The 19,637-nt window shown below is 32.9% G+C and overlaps 1 protein-coding gene and 2 long non-coding RNA genes across 6 annotated transcripts in view; 2 read left to right on the plus strand and 1 right to left on the minus strand.

The window, feature by feature from the left end:
* LOC126915404 (uncharacterized) overlaps positions 1-19,637 on the minus strand; it is a 129,811-nt gene that overhangs the window by 103,702 nt on the left and 6,472 nt on the right. The window lies entirely within an intron of this gene.
* Positions 5,796-18,964, plus strand: LOC126915480 (uncharacterized). The gene is made up of 2 exons (XR_007710201.1): positions 5,796-6,191; positions 18,720-18,964. It is a non-coding gene; the product is annotated as an uncharacterized LOC126915480 (long non-coding RNA).
* LOC126915488 (uncharacterized) lies at positions 8,097-13,513 on the plus strand. 4 transcript variants are annotated; one of them, XR_007710218.1, is made up of 5 exons: positions 8,097-8,210; positions 8,834-8,974; positions 9,072-9,327; positions 9,471-9,580; positions 10,915-13,513. It is a non-coding gene; the product is annotated as an uncharacterized LOC126915488 (long non-coding RNA). The 4 variants fall into 4 exon arrangements; XR_007710214.1 differs by having other exon boundaries at positions 8,181-8,449; positions 8,836-8,974; XR_007710217.1 differs by having other exon boundaries at positions 8,181-8,442; positions 9,696-13,513.

Genomic DNA, 19,637 nt, shown 5'->3' on the forward strand with positions numbered 1-19,637 from the left:
ATAGGCGTTTTTTATTCCAGGTACCAGTCGTCCGTCGATAACTTTCAGGTAACGGACGTTTTCGTTATTAACCTAACCCCATTTATTCCTTAAATCTAATTACTAATATTAATTATAACTAATATAACGTAATCATATTCCGGGATCCATCTCCCATTTATTGCATTGTAACTCACTCGGGTTAGTGGTGACAAAGTATTCATTATCACCTAACTACTCCTTCGGGTAAGCACCCACAATATTTACCTCCTTCTTCCCTCACGTCTGCCTTATCCTAAATCTTATTTTGTAAGTTAAAATTGCCAGATTTGTACGTAAATCTTGGTTGGGGGATTTTCTTTCTACCATTCGGGACCGCTCCTTGTTCACATCTAGGAATGGTGAAAAATTTGACTATGAGTGCCGGGATTCGAACCTGGGTCTGTAAAGGTTAGCAACCAACTACGCTAACCACAGCGCTACCGTCGTCCTATGAAGATTCTATTTACAAAACCTTCTTTTAAGTCTGAAGGTTTTAGCGTTACATACGTATATTTAAATCTTTGAATATCCATTTTTTATCTGCACATTCCTTTGCAAATCTTCCAGAATCTTTTTAGAATTCTACGTACTAACTGAATTATACCAACAGATACTGCGATTACAAAATATTTTTTCGTATTTTGTATTTTTAAATAATTTAATAGATATCACTTTCGTGTTTCCATGTTTTTTTAATTCATCAACGAAAGTCACTATGAATGATGGAACACATATTAGACATCGACAGTTTTTAATGGACAGCTAACTCGCCTGTGATCATGCGTGTTTGCGCAATTCACGTTATTTTATCCGTATGAAAATTCGTTTCGCGTGGAGAAACTAAATGTGGGTCATGCGAATAACATTTTGGATTGGCAGCAATAGTCGTGGTCCTTCAGAATCGATTACATTTCTATTAACGACAGATGAGCGTGAGTTTGAAATCGAGCATCTTGAAGTCCACGCAGTACACGTCGAAACACGTAGTGAATACTAGGTAATGATGGCTTTGATTTCCACGAATTTTCGAACCTAACAAAATTTTTCCATGAAAAAGAAGGGCTTTCTAAAAATAATTGATTAACACGTTCTATTTCAAATAAAACAACCGATATATGATGCGTACTAAAATAATAATAGAATATTCAATTTTGAAAGATGGCAATTATTTTAAGTGCTCTACATTCATTTCCTTGGTTCGTTTTATTTTATATTCCATTTAATCAGATATTAAATTGAGAAATATAATGAAAATTATTTTTCAAATAATAATTAAATACACTCAATTATACGAAGAAAAGAATAATATATATTTTATATTATTTCATCGTAATTTTTTGGCGATTTTACGTACAGAAACGTTAACCTTATAAGAGATCCAGTTACTTCATATTTTTTAAAAATTTCAATATCAGATAACGATGAGTGTTTAGCTTGAATAAATTCTAAGATAAATTCTCTATGGAATAAAAAGCTATCTAGAAATAAACTGTGAGTATAACGAGAGAGATACGTAGTTCAAGTTAGCAACTCTATAATGAGAATACGCAGGAAATAAAATCGGTCATAGAAAAATGAAAGAATGGTGCGTATACGAAAGGAAATTGCTTGCTTCATTCAAACGCGAAACATAATTTTTTTAGGTCAAGGATCACTCGAGAAGGCTGAATTAACTGGGGTTTTACATTTCTCAAAGCAGACATACGGACGTCAGCTTTGACCAACCGATCTCTCAATCTCGTGATCTCTCTATTTTAATTCATTCTCGTCAAACGTTAAACGTGACTGGAAACATCTGATTGCTTTCCAAAGGAGTGTATAGTTCAGAAAATTTAAATATTCATTTTTCTGAGACAAGGGATAAATATAAATGGGAATAGCATATCTCAACTCGATGTCACAAAAATAATACTTTGCAGTATGCTCATGCATATTTGGTATTTTTACATAAATTCTGTCAGAGAAGATTTTTCTACTTTCTATCCAAACATACAAAACACTTATTTTTGAAATAGTTTGCAGGTTTCATTGAAAAGTTCAGTTCGCACTTTTATTTACCGCAGCTACAATTTTGAATAATAAATATTATAGCATCACACAAATAAAAAATATCAACATTTATCTATATTCTTTAAAAGCTAATCGTTATTCATTTACGATTCTGCTTGACCTTATTTCGATATAGTTTTGAGATTTGAAATTTGCGGAGTATCAATAAATTTCTTATTTTTAATTTATGAACGTTTCTAGCATTATGAGCGTTTAGTCGTATAATATCATATATAATTACAGAATCATCGATCATTAAGGGTTAATCGATATTAACCAAAATATCATAATCGTAAATTTAGAAACTAATATTCAGAAAATTGCAAAAATATATCATGAAAGAATGAATGCAAATTTATAAGAAATAAGTTTCCATTTGTGTATGATTAATATGGATGATTGAATGGACTTCTCCGCTGTGAATGCGTTTAAGTATACCGTAAATATATTAAATAAATCGTTATCTTTGGTCTGTTTTCGCCGCACAACAAGCCCTATGGTTTTGTCTCGATAATGTAATTAAAGATTAAACCAAACTTACGGAATGAAGATCATCGATATCGTACCACCGTAAAATCGCCTTTATGGCCAGAAAGTGAACCTATTCATCATCCGGCATGCCCGGAAATGAGCGCGGATCGCATAGCGTCGACGCTCAACGATTCAACGCGAGGGCTTTTGTTGCGATGAATTCAGTCGAAGACATGAGCTAATTCTGGAACTGGCGTTCATTTTTTCATCTGACAAACTACACGGCCACGCGAAAATTACTTTTTGCAAGAACGAGCAGATATTTTAGAAAAATATACGCAATAATTTTAGAAAATTTAGTGACAGCAATTATTATCTTTAATCATTGTATCGATATTTAGTAGTAGTGAATAATAAAATACCATTTATTATATCTCGTATCATACTTGGTAATTTTAGAATTATAAAACACCTTACATTTTAATTAAACCTTGATGATTAAAATACAATTGATTTGTTTCGGGAATGTTATAAATTGTTGGAATTCTTATCGCAAAGTTTCTAAATAGTACGAGAGTGTCCTTACAATTAAAGAAATACAAGAAGTTGTACTTGTTGTAGGAATAACTTCATTTTAATGAGTGTGAAAATGAGAGTATTTAACATTGCAAAAAGCACAAATATCCAAAAAACAACATTTCCGCATTATGGAAAGAAAAGCCATCTATTGTAAGACACGTTCCATAGGTAGACAGCGTATATAAAGGATTCTGAAATTCTGGACGCGACATTTAACGGCGGAAAGCACAGAGGATTAACCATACAAGAGTAATTTTGCATTTCTTCCAGAGCAACGTATCACCGTCACAAACTACTGTGCAACACGCTTTATTTAAACGCGACAGAACCGGTCGAAAGTGAATCAAACAATTTCCGCGTCGCACCTTGAAACTTCGTAAATCACTGAGCACGTAATACGTCTCAATTTCGGATTACAAACTAACGATCTCTTATATAGAACAATAAGCCATTTATTTCGTTCTATGAAAAGACACAAGACATTAGGTTTTAGACATTGTTTCATTTTTTTTTTTTTTTTGCTTACCTGTTTTTGTCAAACATTGAAAATTATATATAATAAATTGTAATTTTATTGTTACTAGAATTAAAAAATACGTATATTAATTATACTAAAACATAAAGTTTTTTCAACGTATAATATATTTAGATGTAATGATCTGTAAGTTCGTATACTTCACACATAATTTTTATTGTACCTAAAAATTAACTAACATACGAAAGGAAATAATTGTATTATTATGCTGCAATAATTTAATTCTCCCATATGTAAAATTATGTAAAATTACAATATAAAATTGAAATTATATAAAGATTTTAAGATAATAGTGACTTTTCAAACTCTTAAGAAAATTCTTACATATATCTATAGTTATTATATACCGCTGCAAAGAAACAATGAAAAGGTGCATAGCATTTCGTAACAGTCTGTGAAACAAACTGATGCAAATAACGTTAAACAAACTCGAGATTGATTCGTACCTAGCAGAATTACAGAACAAGGAACATGACGAAACAGAGAATAATTTACCTCTGTATTGACGCTGGAGGAACAGTTTATACGCTTCGAAAACGTTTCTCGCTGTCGTAGCTATATAGAACAATGAAGATGATCGCGAATAAAAGTTAAGTACAATCAAGCATCATATTGTATCTATTGACACGATACTTCAAGTTCGTTTAAGATAGTTGTACTACAAGCACGATTAATATAGGCGAGAAACGAAGTATATAACACGAAAGTGACATATATATATAGGGCGAAACAAAATATTTTGAGAAGACTAATCGTAACTACGAATACAAATTCCATTGAAGTAGGATCAAGAAGTAAGGAAGATTTAAGGCTAGTTTATGCGAGCAAAAATATACTTCTTTCAAGATCAAAGTGATGTTAGAGAAAAGAATTTAAGATTCGCGGACCGGATAGTACGCATCAGATAGGATAACAAATGGACAATGAATTTATTATAGTTTCTAAAATCAATGTTATTAGAATGATTCGTTTTACAGTGGATTGTGTGGTAAATAAAGCTATTTTACGCTTTTATATATTAAGATAACGTTGGAAACAGAGAAATTTTTCCTGTAAATCTGGCGTAAACTTTTTGACCTGTATTCAGCTTAATTGGTCTTATCCATACTATGAGACTCTCGAACTCGCCTCTTTTACCATATTGCATAATTACCCTATAACTAAAGTAGATAGTGTACAGTTCGATATGTAATCGTGAAAGATTGAGAGTTTCAAGAAATACAAGCTCTCAAAGACAATCAATCGATACATCAACTATCACCATATCGCTATTCATTAGTTCGTTAACTTCGTGAAGTTTCTAGTACTTGAAAAATAAATCATGAATCATAAATCATCGTCTAATTTTAGTTTTTAATAGCAAGGAGCCGTATACATATGAAATTAATAAAAAAAAAGCAGAACTCAATCTTATGGAGAAAGAAAAATAATTTAAACAGTTTATAGCATTTGACACGAAATTACATAGTATGTTGGCTTACTCACATTTGATTCACCGATAAATTTCATGGAGAATTCTATTTAAGTAGAAATAGAAATTTAAATAGAAAAAGAACTTTAAAAAGAAACGATCTTTTTTTTTAAAGAAAAGTACTCCGAAAATTTCTCTGATTTTTTTATTGACTCGTATATTTTGTTACGTAGCCTTGGAGATAGAAGTTGCACACACATTTTTGTAAATTGTGTACCAAGATCATTCAGAATTGCAGCGGCAGAAGAAATAGTAATCTAACCTACCTCAAACATCTTTCGTAACGTATACTATTCACTAAAAGTAAAATATTCTTGGCTTGTAACTAATTTTTCTGGCAAACAAATACAGTAAATTATAAGTAATACGATTTTTATTTCATTATAAGGCTCCTTTGCTGCAATATTGCTCCCTAACTGGACTTGCTCGACAAATTGGAACTAATATAAAATTTGTAAAGATAATTATACATATTCATCAACAAATATTCACACAAACTACTAAAATAATAATATAAAAATAATTAAAATAAACCTTGTAATCTGAGCTACTCTTAAATCGTTACTTGTAAAATTCATGAATAAAATAGGAATATAAGTGATTGAAAATGATTGATAGAAAATGGAGGAATCTTTCTTATTACTTTACAAAAATTAAAAAAAAGTGCAAAATGGACGATCGGTTGCCAAGCCCGCGATAGGTAGCTGGCTTGGTAATTTTGTCCTCAAGACACGCCGGATTCTGCTGACACACCTAATTTCTGCATTCCGCGAAGCGCTTCCTTCGGAGTCTGGAGGGGATTCCCCGACAGATTTTGAGAATCAATCGACCACATAGAATGTTGATTTCCAATACTGCAACTTGCCCCGTTCAGAATTCCGATCCTCTCCGCTGCCCGATTTTTTTTTTTTTTATTTTTTTTGTCTCGCTTGGCTTCAATATCTTTTTGTTTTTTTTTTTTACTTAACGACATTAAGGGGGTTCTTTTGGGCGTTAGAGGAGTGAAACGTTAAACAAACTCCAAAAACGCTATTTTTGGTGGACAGCGGCGGATGTAGGTGGTTAGTCCCTCCTTATGGGAAACAGGGGCAGCAGTCTTTCGATTGTTCCCCCTGATCCCTTTTCTTCGAAATTCCTCCCGTGAGATGAAACGCTTCGCGCTTCGTGGCAGCCAGTACGGTGTAGCCTAGACGTCGGTTTGGTGGTCTCCTTCCTCCATTCCGGACGATCTCCAACGTCGACGATCCATGAAAAGTGTAAAACTCGGTGCCCAGGATTCGAACCCGGGTCCTAGACGTTAGCAGCCAACTACACTAAGCACGTCGCTACCGTCGTCCTTAATAACACAAACTCGTATAAACATATTTAATATGTTGACTGCTACGACACACGAATTAGGGTGTCAACAAAGTTTCGGACCGCGTAACCCATATATACGGGTGTCGCTTATTTCACTACTTGCAGCGTCCAAACGATTCAACGCGAGGGCTTTTGTTGCGATGAATTCAGTCGAAGACATGAGCTAATTCTGGAACTGGCGTTCATTTTTTCATCTGGCAAACTATACGGCCACGCGAAAATTACTTGCAAGAACGAGCAGATATTTTAGAAAAATATACGCGATAATTTTAACAAATTTAGTGACAGCAATTATTATCTTTAATCATTGTATCGATATTTAGTAGTAGTGAATAATAAAATACCATTTGTTATATCTCGTATCATACTTGGTAGTTTTAGAATTATAAAACACCTTACATTTTAATTAAACCTTGATGATTAAAATACAATTAATTTGTTTCGGGAAAGTTATAAATTGTTGGAATTCTTATCGCAAAGTTTTTAAATAGTACGAGAGTGTCCTTACAATTAAAGAAATATAAGAAGTTGTACTTGTTGTAGGAATAACTTCATTTTAATGAGTATGGAAATGAGAGTATTTAACATTGCAAAAAGCACAAATATCCAAAAAACAACATTTCCGCGTTATCGGCCGAAATTATGGCGCCAATACTCATTTAACTAACCATAATCAACTCGGACGACGGATTACGGATATCGTTAGTTCGTAAAGCCTCGCAAATGGAAAGAAAAGCCATCTATTGTAAGACACGTTCCATAGGTAGACAGCGTATATAAAGGATTTTGAAATTCTGGACGCGACATTTAACGACGAAAAGCACAGAGGATTAACCGTACAAGAGTAATTTTGCATTTCTTCCAGAGCAACGTATCACCGTCACAAACTACTGTGCAACACGCTTTATTTAAACGCGACAGAACCGGTCGAAAGTGAATCAAACAATTTCCGCGTCGCACCTTGAAACTTCGTAAATCACTGAGCGCGTAATACGTCTCAACTTCGGATTACAAACTAACGATCTCTTATATAGAACAGTAAGCCATTTATTTCGTTCTATGGAAAGACACAAGACATTAGGTTCAATCAGACAACGTTGACGAAGTTTCATTTAGGCATTTATCTTTCACACTCTGTATCGCGTATTGTTTTGTAGAAAGATCAATTATAGAATACTGAATTAAATATAAAGGATAAGTGTAGTAACTGGTCGGGTTACATTGCTCTGATGCTATAGCAGATATAACAAAATTGTACAGGAAAATTTTACATTGTTTATCAAACTCTGTCATTGCGCAGTGCGGTTTTGTTTAAAAATGCATCGGTACAGTCACGAAGTGCAATTGCACATGTTTTGCATGGAATCCTGTGATTTTCTTTCTTTGCACTAATTGATTTCTCGTGCCATTTGGAACAAAAAGAAAAGATATTAGGTTACAATATGTAAAAAAGTTAGTATTGCGTGAGATATGTATTTCAAATTTTATACAATGTCCATCAACGTTGAAATGACACGTCGCGTCGCTGCTATGTTTACATACATACCATGTTTACATATAACAGTGATATTGTACTTACAGTTCAACAGAATTCTCGTGTTTTGTGTTCTGTTTATGTTTCCTGATATTCGAATGTACGTACACCTTATTCTGTTGTTAAACATTACGATAGTTAGTTACGTCGATTCACGACAGTGTACAATCGCATTGCAATTGGTTTTACAAGTAAGAAGGATGTGAATGTGTTCGTTATTTCCATCATGTGCGATAATAATTCAAATGCTGCGGTAGATACATATGAAGGAAAATGGTTCGACGCTTCCGACGTCTGACCACACACGTTCATCTATGTTATATCTCTTTGATTATAGATTTTTAAAAAATATAGAGTGTATATATAAAACTTTTTATTTCAATCGATGACGTGAAAGAACGAATTGAAAGATACCGCTTAAGTGTGAGTAGTGTACAAATGAACTAAGTAATAGTTGTGTAAAATGTTTGAAAATGTTTGAGAGATAAAAAGAAATTACATCTATCGAAAAATATTGAATCTTTAGAGATTTTTATATTATAATAATAATAATAATTAATAATAATATTATATTTTTATATTAATATTAGATTTTTTTTATTCGAAACCATTTAATGGTACGAAGAATCAATTAATGCAAAAATGATCGTATAGTTTCATTTAGAAAAAATAATACGATCGAACTTTGTAACTACACCGATGCATTTCTGAGTAAGATGGCACATCAGAATGATAGTCTCATATACGATGCAAAATATTCCTCTACGATTTTTTTATATCTGCAATAGAAATATACTTATTCTGTATGTTACAGAGTTCATCAAAATTATATTTATAGAAATTACCAATTTTTTGTACTCCTGTGTACGTGTACGGTGGCGAACAAACAAAAGTTTACAGAGTAAAACGAGAGAAACGCTGTAATTTTATAAATCTGAATTATGATTAACAAGAAGTATGAACGTATAACATAATTGTATATCTTATAATACAAGAGTGTTTAGTACAGAAAAAATTTTTAATAGAAATTGTACGTTAAATGTTCGTTTTAGGCGACAAAAAATGGAAAACGGAAATGATTGTTATATATAAATAAAAATCCATAAATATTATGGATTTCGAAACATGGCTTTTCAGAAAGTTTTAAAACATAAGTGTGGTAAAATTACCAATCGTTTGGTTAAACGTATCGAAAAATTACTGCAGTATGAAGCATTACAAATTTTTCATTGTTCAGAAATATTCCTATTTGAGCTTCGACTTTAAGAATGTTTATTGGATATTATTCAATTTTTATTATTCGTTCAAGTAAGTATAAATTTTAATAAATAACGCAAGATACAAAAGCCAAGAAAGTTTTTGCCTTATGAAGAACGTGTACACAGTCCGAAAATAAGTTACAGTTACAAACTTCAATTGTTTTCAATTATTCATTCTTTTTTTAAATATAGGTGCCTGATTTGTCCTGCTTCTGATTCAAGTAATTAATATTTTACTATATTCATTTGCAAATGAACAATAATAACACTGGAAAAGTTAACAGTAAGAAAATTCCATGAAGGTAACAAAATTCTTCTAAAAAGCGATCGTGAAGAATATTATCTTTTTATTATACTTTTAAGCTGAACAAAAAGAATAGTTTTCACGTACTAATTGGATATTTCCATTACTTGCAGGCGAAAATAAAATTTAAACTTTTCTATGAGCACTTTTAATTTGAGAGTGTCCAAAGTAATAAATAAAATTTATGCATGTACGTAAATCTTTCGTCATGGGAACTTTGTAAAAATCATTTGCATGATAATAATGACACGATTCTCGAGGATAATAAAATAGACGCGTACTGAGTGCAATTAGTGCTAAGAGCAATTCCAGATTATATTACTGAAATTAGTAGTAGCTGTGGCGAGCAACTGTATCATCACATTGATTAAAATTTATGCTATACCAGATACTGTTACTAAACGCATACAACCACTCGAAACGTCTACCGAGTTCGAAACGTAAAAAACGAAAGATATTTTTAATCTGACTAAAATCAAATGGTTTTACTAACTTAAAAGCAATAACTGCTCTTTTCACGATAAACGATCTTTTTAATTATAATATATACTATGAATTACATATAACTTTTTTTTTTGCTTATCCGTTTCTGTCAAACATTGAAAATTATATATAACAAATTGAAATTTTATTGTTACTAGAATTAAACAATACGTATATTAATTATACTAAAATATAACGTTTTTTCAACGTATAATATATTTAGATGTAATGATCTGTAAGATCGTATACTTCACACATAATTTTTATTGTACCTAAAAATTAACTAACATACGAAAGGAAATAATTGTATTATTATGCCGCAATAATTTAATTCTCCCATATGTAAAATTATGTAAAATTACAATATAAAATTGAAATTATATAAAGATTTTAAGATATTAGTGACTTTTCAAACTCTTAGGAAAATTCTTACGTATGATATCTGTAGTTATTATATACCAATGCAAAGAAACAATGAAAAGGTGTAAAGCATTTCGTAACAGTCTGTGAAACAAACTGATGCAAATAACGTTAAACAAACTCGAGATTGATTCGTACCTAGCAGAATTACAAAGCAAGCAACATGACGAAACAGAGAATAATTTACCTCTGTATTGACGCCGGAGGAACAGTTTATACAACAATTTTATTTTCGCTTCGAAAACGTTTCTCGGTACGCGAGGCGGATCGCCAAAATGATTCGTTCCCCTGAACAAACAAATAGTAAAACGGAGGGAATCACGGCCGATACGTGGACAACGTAGGAACTATATTCGTCGAGATGTTTTTGTTCGCGAAACAAAAAATTTGACGGCTCGAGTATTCTCGAGATGTTCCTCATTTTTCTAGGATAAATCAAACAACGTGAACGAACGAGGTGAACGCAATTGAAACTGAAAAACCACGTCCATCAAGATCCACCGCAGGTGTAGTTGATGGGACGTTGAAATCTATATAAAGAAAGAAGAAAATGATCGACGACAGAAAACACAGTTCTACAAAACATGGGTGAAAAAACGTTTTCTCGCTCGACGTGTCTATCAAATTTTAATTAAGTCTGACACGTAACAAACGGTTGCACGAGTACACCCTCGAATTGCTTTTACGCCGATGGAAACGGGGCACGCTGCCAATTCTCAACCCTTGTGAACGATAAGCCAAAATTAATCATTTTTAGGCAAGTTAGATGCATTCGCGGGTTAACAGCGTGCAAGCGATACAAATGATAAATATCAAAATAAAAAATGAGGGAAAAGAAAGAGAAACGGAAGAGTATGTTCCTTATGCAGAGATTTAAGAGTTATCAGTTTGTAACGTTACAATATTAGGATATTCCTTAAGTAATATCGTATTTACGTAATATGTATATTTAAAAGATTAAAACGTTGAGTTTATTATATTTATTAGCGAATGATTCTTATCCGTTGTCTACTAGAAACGTGTTTATTTCCTCGCAATTTTTAAATTCCTCTGAAAAATTATGATTATTTTGATAACTAATCTATTGTATAAATCATATAAAATATTTTGAAATTGTCACTAGTCCTGTCAAAAGACAAGACTGTCATTATTATATTGGTAAAATTTGAAACTCGTCTGAAAATATATAGAAAAATTACAAAATATTTACTACAAACGTGTGAAATAATAATATACAACATATCTATAAACTATAACAACCTGATTCCAGAGAACAACATTATTTCGCACCAATCAAAGTTTCACGATACTTAATACAGAAAAATGCTCTTAACAAGGAAGACAATTAAAAAGTGTACTGAGAAAGTTACCCAAGTGTGAGCAAAGTTGTGAAGCATCATCGAACAGTGTGGCTAGTCGTTGAACGATCCTCGACTTGCCCAATCATATTCGACTATCGTAGCTTCAACGTGCAAAGAGAAAATTGGATCTACAGGGCGCAACAAGCGTCGTATCGCTCTATAAAAGCTAATGATTTTAGTCTGCTGGCATGGTCGAGACCTATTCGCACAAGGCTTCTCGCAGACTATGGCTTCAGCCATAACAGGAACAGAAGGGTGGACACACAGACAGGAGGAAAGAAGAAACTTTCCAAGTTATTGTCGTGTGCGTTTGAGAGGATCAGATAGGTCTGATGAAGATAAAAGCAGCTGTAAACTGTTGCTTCAACCATGTCAGAAAATCGTCCAAAAAAGTCCAAAAAAGACGGTCTATTTAAAATAACCGATAAGGTGAAGTCTATTGGATTCTAGGAATTTTTATTTTCAGTCATTTGAAAAGTGCTAAGGCGAAGGAAATCCATCAGAGTCTATTTTTGTAACAATTTGAAAAATACGCATTTTGATACATTGTACGTGCCGTCTACTGCAAAATGATCGTCACACGAACTACAAACTGGTTTATCGTTTGACACATTTATTTTCCTGTAAATAACTATTAAATTGATCCCGAACGAAAGGAAATTCTTACGTTATTGGGATAATTTTGCATAATAAATAAATTGGAGATATTGATGCATTCGTTGGAAATTAAAGAATGCACAGAATGTAGATATTACACAAAACGATATAAAATATTCAAGAATGACAATCGAAAGAGGAGGATCATCGCGAAAGAATTCTTCATCGAAAAAGGATTTTCATAAATATGGTATATTAACGGAGAAAATTCGATGGACAAGCAGAAAATGAAATTCATTCACGCTCCAACATTTTAAGCTTCGCGTTGAATGTTTAATCGTATTCGGCATTTATAAAATATCGTTTGCTTGAGATTTAGTTATGCTGGAAGGCATATTTCGATAATATGACGATCAAGAAAAAAATAGCATGAAAGAAAAATGTCACAATAATAAAACAATAATAAAGAATATTTAATAATGTTATCCATCTATAGATCCATCAAATAGATAAATCTAAATTATTTAACTAGGAATCTAAATTACTTGCCTCGGAAGGTGGATAAAATTTTAGCCAAAATTAAAAAATTCGATATGTGAACAATTAAAAAAAGTTGCGAAATAACATAGAATTATTTTAATAGAATTTATATAGTTTAGAATAGATTTATATAGTTTAGAAATAATCTGTAAACGTGATCTACACGTGAGTAGATGCTAGAATAAATGTAGCTAACATTTCCGCGTCGTTCCACATCTATTTTCGCACTGAACATAGTCATTATATTATTTTAGACAAAACCAGCCTTGTACCTGTACTTCAATTGTTATCAACACTTATATAACTTAATAACGTTCACAAGCGAAACTGTACTACGGAAACTTGTGTTCTTATTAATTAAGTCTCAATAGTAATTGTAAGTACAGATAGGAAACGAAAGTTTGTTAGGCAAATAGGACAGAGAGGAAGCACTCCCATACGAGCACCATCTTTTAGCGATAGTTTAGTTTATAAACATTGTAAGGCTGTACTAAAGATCTCTGAAGGAGAAATAAATAAATACATACTAAGCAGAATTCTTTATATCAAACAAAACTAACAGTATACAAGTTTAACAATTTTACTTTAAATAAGTACATTTCATCGTAACCTTTATTTCAACATTTATTTATTATATACCTTAATATCGATTCTTTTCGCTTTCATTATTCATTAAACTTTATCCTATGAGTTATAAGCTAGTAATGAACACAGTGATAGTCATCTAAGATTAAATCGTTACACGATATGTGTGTGTAACAAAAATATAAATGAAAATTATTTGACTTTGAAATTGTTTATCATCGGTACTATCATCGGTTTCGTTAAATACATACGTAATATAAAATAATTACACGATCATTATTAATCGTCTAATTCAAAAATTTCTGCTTTTTAAAGGAACATATATTTTTATATTTCTTTACTATCGATGGATCAGTGAATAATTAATTTAATTAATTTGAGAGATATATCACGGAGAAACATTTTTAAAAAGTCGAAATCAAAATACTTTCGATACATTTATTTCGAACACGACACACGAGCGTGAATACTTGGGAACTAACACAGCACATTGAATCAATACACCTGAGCGGCGTAACAATCAAATCGGCTCGTGAAAGTGCGTGATTTGTTTAATCTATAGCAGAAAACTTGAAACGATCGCCTGACTAATCTAAATCAGGGACACGACGAAATAAACGTAATCCAGGAAATAATTCTTGTAATTAATCTCGTAGTTGGATATTCGACCGCCACGCAAATTTCCACTGCATTTTTCCCGCCATTATTCTCGGTTAAACCACGTGTCTTCTAACCAGACATCATGATCGATCGTGTGGTCTCATAGATACAGTAATAGACACAATAAATTAAAAGATTCTCCGTGTATGATGGAAATTTTGATTCATCGATATTCATCGCGACGCGTACTTTATCGCGTGAAAGCAAATTACGCGACCGTAAATCTGATTATGTCGTAAGTAGTTAATTTTGCAAATTATTCTTCTGAAAATTAACACCGACTAGGAATTTTCCGTTATTGGAGTGATCGTACAGAGTGGTTTTAGAATTTAAAATATGCTATACCTGCCTTCTAAATAATACAATATGCATACCTAATGCATTAAAATATCATTTTATCTTTCAGCTGCTTTTTTACTTCAAACTATATTTTCTATGAAATTCTTATTTATGTTATAGGAGTTCTTTTAACATGTTATAATTAAGTATTTCATAAAATGTTTCTTGTTGTTTGAAATGTTTTTTGAAGTTTCTTCAAATTGTAATCTACCTTACTACCTTGTAATCTAATTTTACAAATATCATAGACTGATACAACGTATAATATTTTTTAAGTTTCGAATATCTGTTATAGATATACAACGCTGTATATATGTACAAGGTTTTTACATGTACAAAATTCCACGCAACTAGGACAAGCCATATCCCCTAATAATAAAGTAATAAATAAAATTAGACGGTATTCAATGTGAACGGCGTTTTGAATATTTAAAAATCACATCTGTTTTTCCAAACAGAACGATGAATTCTTCTATATATTTATCGCTGGATTTTTGTTTTCTCTCCATAAAATTATTGAGACACTTAAATTCGAAAAATTTAATCAAAAATAATTCATTCAATAATTCGAAAATAATACACAACCATTCGTATAATGCTTAACAAGTATTTCGTTCGTTTTTATACGGCACACAAATACTCCATTAGTTTAATAAATCTACATTGTAAACTTTCAAAACCCATAATTATTGTTCTCCCTTTTATAGATCTACGAAACAACGCATTTCCCCGTTAAGCAATATTTCACGCATTTAGTCAATCGTTGCAAGAGAGAATGATCAAAAAATAATTCCAAGCAGATTACAACTAATCAAGGAAAAATCTCAAAGAATTTCATCCTAAAATACTAGTTCCACCATCTCACTTTGCAAATATCTAGACGAATCCATTTCCACAACTCTCGCGGGTTTCGTCTCGAGACAGCGTCTTTTTTCCTTTTTTTTTTTTTTCTTTTTAGTGGCATTCACACGATTCGAGTAGAATCGACAAACATCTGCGAGAAATTCGACAATATCCTCGATTTCGTTTCTCGGCAAGGTAATGGCGCATCGACTATAAAACAGGGGTCGGTCGTAAAAACGAATTGAAACCGTGCAGAGTAATCTTTCACGCGTAGCGAACTGTGGAGTTCGTTTTTAGCGCGAAGATAACAAACGACCGCCGTACCACGTGTACCAAGACTTGTCTATTTTTCCACGGGGTTACACGGTGTTTTTCATCAAAATCACGAGGCACCCAACGTTTAGTTGGTTCCATATTTCGCAACACCTCGGAAGCCCGTCGCGCGAAACTTCCGTTCGTGGACGATGTTCCCTCCGCTATTATGCAAATCCTGATCGTTGCTTATTTTTCGTTATTTTCAGACTGGCGATCCGCCAATCCTTTCTGCCTGTCGTTGTGCCTCTTGAAAGACAGACGTATGCGTCTCGATTTGCATTAACTGTCTCCGGTACACGGCGTTCTTGCGCAATTGTTGCTGTCACTTTTGTTAGTGTATATCGACATCCTTAGAATAATAAGACTAATCTTTTCGGAAGACAATTCGTAACGGAAAAATCGTCACAGGTACATCAGTTTTTAGATGTTAATATCACATTCTGATTAAAAAGTGATATTTTAGTATAAATAGCTAAAGATGAAAACAATTTGCTAGGTCCGAAAATATGATTAACGAAGTCTTGCAACTACATAGGAATGATTTTAAAGTTAAGACAAGCAATATCTCAATAATAAAACAAGCAATATTTCAGTAATATGACAAGCAATATTTTTTAGAGTTATGAAGAATGTGGTAAAGTATATGGTTAGTCCCAAAATCAGGTATGTCGTTTGGAAACGTGGAATTAATTAATAACATACTGAACTTCCCTCTAAAATAGATGGACTATGTGATCATGTTTCTTTCCTGTAGCCTTCAAGCGTTCAAACTTCAAATAACAGATAAATGCAGTTTCATGGATGTTGAACGCGCGTTTCAATGTGGCGCGCCAGGACAGCAGAAAAAAATGTATCGTATTCTAACACTTGTTATTATTATATTTTAACACATCTCTGTATGTTTCTTTCTTGCGAAGTCCTTGCAATCCTTTCTACATATACGTCTAGAGCTCGGATGATAAATTGTATTCTACACTACTAATCTATTTTCATATAGAAAATTACCTTCTGCTTGTACATTTTATTTTTAGCCGTAGATATATAGAACAATGAAGATGATCGCGAATAAAAGTTAAGTACAATCAAGCATCATATTGTATCTATTGACACGATACTTCAAGTTCGTTTAAGATAGTTGTACTACAAGCACGATTAATATAGGCGAGAAACGAAGTATATAACACGAAAGTGACATATATATATAGGGCGAAACAAAATATTTTGAGAAGACTAATCGTAACTACGAATACAAATTCCATTGAAGTAGGATCAAGAAGTAAGGAAGATTTAAGGCTAGTTTATGCGAGCAAAAATATACTTCTTTCAAGATCAAAGTGATGTTAGAGAAAAGAATTTAAGATTCGCGGACCGGATAGTACGCATCAGATAGGATAACAAATGGACAATGAATTTATTATAGTTTCTAAAATCAATGTTATTAGAATGATTCGTTTTACAGTGGATTGTGTGGTAAATAAAGCTATTTTACGCTTTTATATATTAAGATAACGTTGGAAACAGAGAAATTTTTCCTGTAAATCTGGCGTAAACTTTTTGACCTGTATTCAGCTTAATTGGTCTTATCCATACTATGAGACTCTCGAACTCGCCTCTTTTACCATATTGCATAATTACCCTATAACTAAAGTAGATAGTGTACAGTTCGATATGTAATCGTGAAAGATTGAGAGTTTCAAGAAATACAAGCTCTCAAAGACAATCAATCGATACATCAACTATCACCATATCGCTATTCATTAGTTCGTTAACTTCGTGAAGTTTCTAGTACTTGAAAAATAAATCATGAATCATAAATCATCGTCTAATTTTAGTTTTTAATAGCAAGGAGCCGTATACATATGAAATTAATAAAAAAAAAGCAGAACTCAATCTTATGGAGAAAGAAAAATAATTTAAACAGTTTATAGCATTTGACACGAAATTACATAGTATGTTGGCTTACTCACATTTGATTCACCGATAAATTTCATGGAGAATTCTATTTAAGTAGAAATAGAAATTTAAATAGAAAAAGAACTTTAAAAAGAAACGATCTTTTTTTTTAAAGAAAAGTACTCCGAAAATTTCTCTGATTTTTTTATTGACTCGTATATTTTGTTACGTAGCCTTGGAGATAGAAGTTGCACACACATTTTTGTAAATTGTGTACCAAGATCATTCAGAATTGCAGCGGCAGAAGAAATAGTAATCTAACCTACCTCAAACATCTTTCGTAACGTATACTATTCACTAAAAGTAAAATATTCTTGGCTTGTAACTAATTTTTCTGGCAAACAAATACAGTAAATTATAAGTAATACGATTTTTATTTCATTATAAGGCTCCTTTGCTGCAATATTGCTCCCTAACTGGACTTGCTCGACAAATTGGAACTAATATAAAATTTGTAAAGATAATTATACATATTCATCAACAAATATTCACACAAACTACTAAAATAATAATATAAAAATAATTAAAATAAACCTTGTAATCTGAGCTACTCTTAAATCGTTACTTGTAAAATTCATGAATAAAATAGGAATATAAGTGATTGAAAATGATTGATAGAAAATGGAGGAATCTTTCTTATTACTTTACAAAAATTAAAAAAAAGTGCAAAATGGACGATCGGTTGCCAAGCCCGCGATAGGTAGCTGGCTTGGCAATTTTGTCCTCAAGAACGCCGGGATTCTGCTGACACACCTAATCTCTGCAATCCACGAAGCGCTTCCTTCGGAGTCTGGAGGGGATTCCCCGACAGATTTTGAGAATCAATCGACCACATAGATGTTGATTTCCCATACTGCAACTTGCCCCGTTCAGAATTCCGATCCTCTCCGCTGCCCGTTTTACATTTTTTTCGATCTCGCTTGGCTTCGATCTTTTGTTTTTTCGTGGGGTTCTTTTTTGGTTGCGTTAAAGGAGCGATTGTTTAGGACAGACTCCAAAACGCTATGTTTTTGGTGGACAGCGGCGGATGTAGGTGGTTAGTCCCTCCTTATGGGAAACAGGGGCAGCAGTCTTTCGATTGTTCCCCCTGATCCCTTTTCTTCGAAATTCCTCCCGTGAGATGAAACGCTTCGCGCTTCGTGGCAGCCAGTACGGTGTAGCCTAGACGTCGGTTTGGTGGTCTCCTTCCTCCATTCCGGACGATCTCCAACGTCGACGATCCATGAAAAGTGTAAAACTCGGTGCCCAGGATTCGAACCCGGGTCCTAGACGTTAGCAGCCAACTACACTAAGCACGTCGCTACCGTCGTCCTTAATAACACAAACTCGTATAAACATATTTAATATGTTGACTGCTACGACACACGAATTAGGGTGTCAACAAAGTTTCGGACCGCGTAACCCATATATACGGGTGTCGCTTATTTCACTACTTGCAAAGATGGCCTGACGGAGATTTCTTTGAAAACACGCGGGGAAGTCAACGTGTTAAAGCGCTTGAAACAAAATACTTTTTCATATTTTACATTTTTATCTAATTTAAGAAATGTCATTTTTGTGTTTCTACGTCCGTTAGTGTATTATCGATGGATCAATATGAATGACCGAACAGATATTAGACATTGTCAAATTTTAATAAGCAGTTAATTAACCGTGTGATCATGTTTGACCAATTTACGTTACTCCATTCGTATGGAAATTCATCTCGCATGGAGAAGCTGAATATGGGTCATGCGAATAACCTTTTCGATTTGGCAGCAATCGTCGTGGTCCTTCAAAATCGATTGCACTTCTATTAACGACAGATGAGCGTGAGTTTGAAATCGAGCATCTTGAAATTCACGCAATACACGCCGAAATACGTAGTTTAATAGATAACTGGCTTTGATTTCCACGAATTTTCGAGCCCATCGAAATTTTTCCACGAAAAAGAGAAGCTTTCTAAAAATAATTGATTAA

Source organism: Bombus affinis, chromosome 1 (genome assembly GCF_024516045.1).
Source record: "Bombus affinis isolate iyBomAffi1 chromosome 1, iyBomAffi1.2, whole genome shotgun sequence".
NCBI lineage: Eukaryota > Metazoa > Arthropoda > Insecta > Hymenoptera > Apidae > Bombus > Bombus affinis.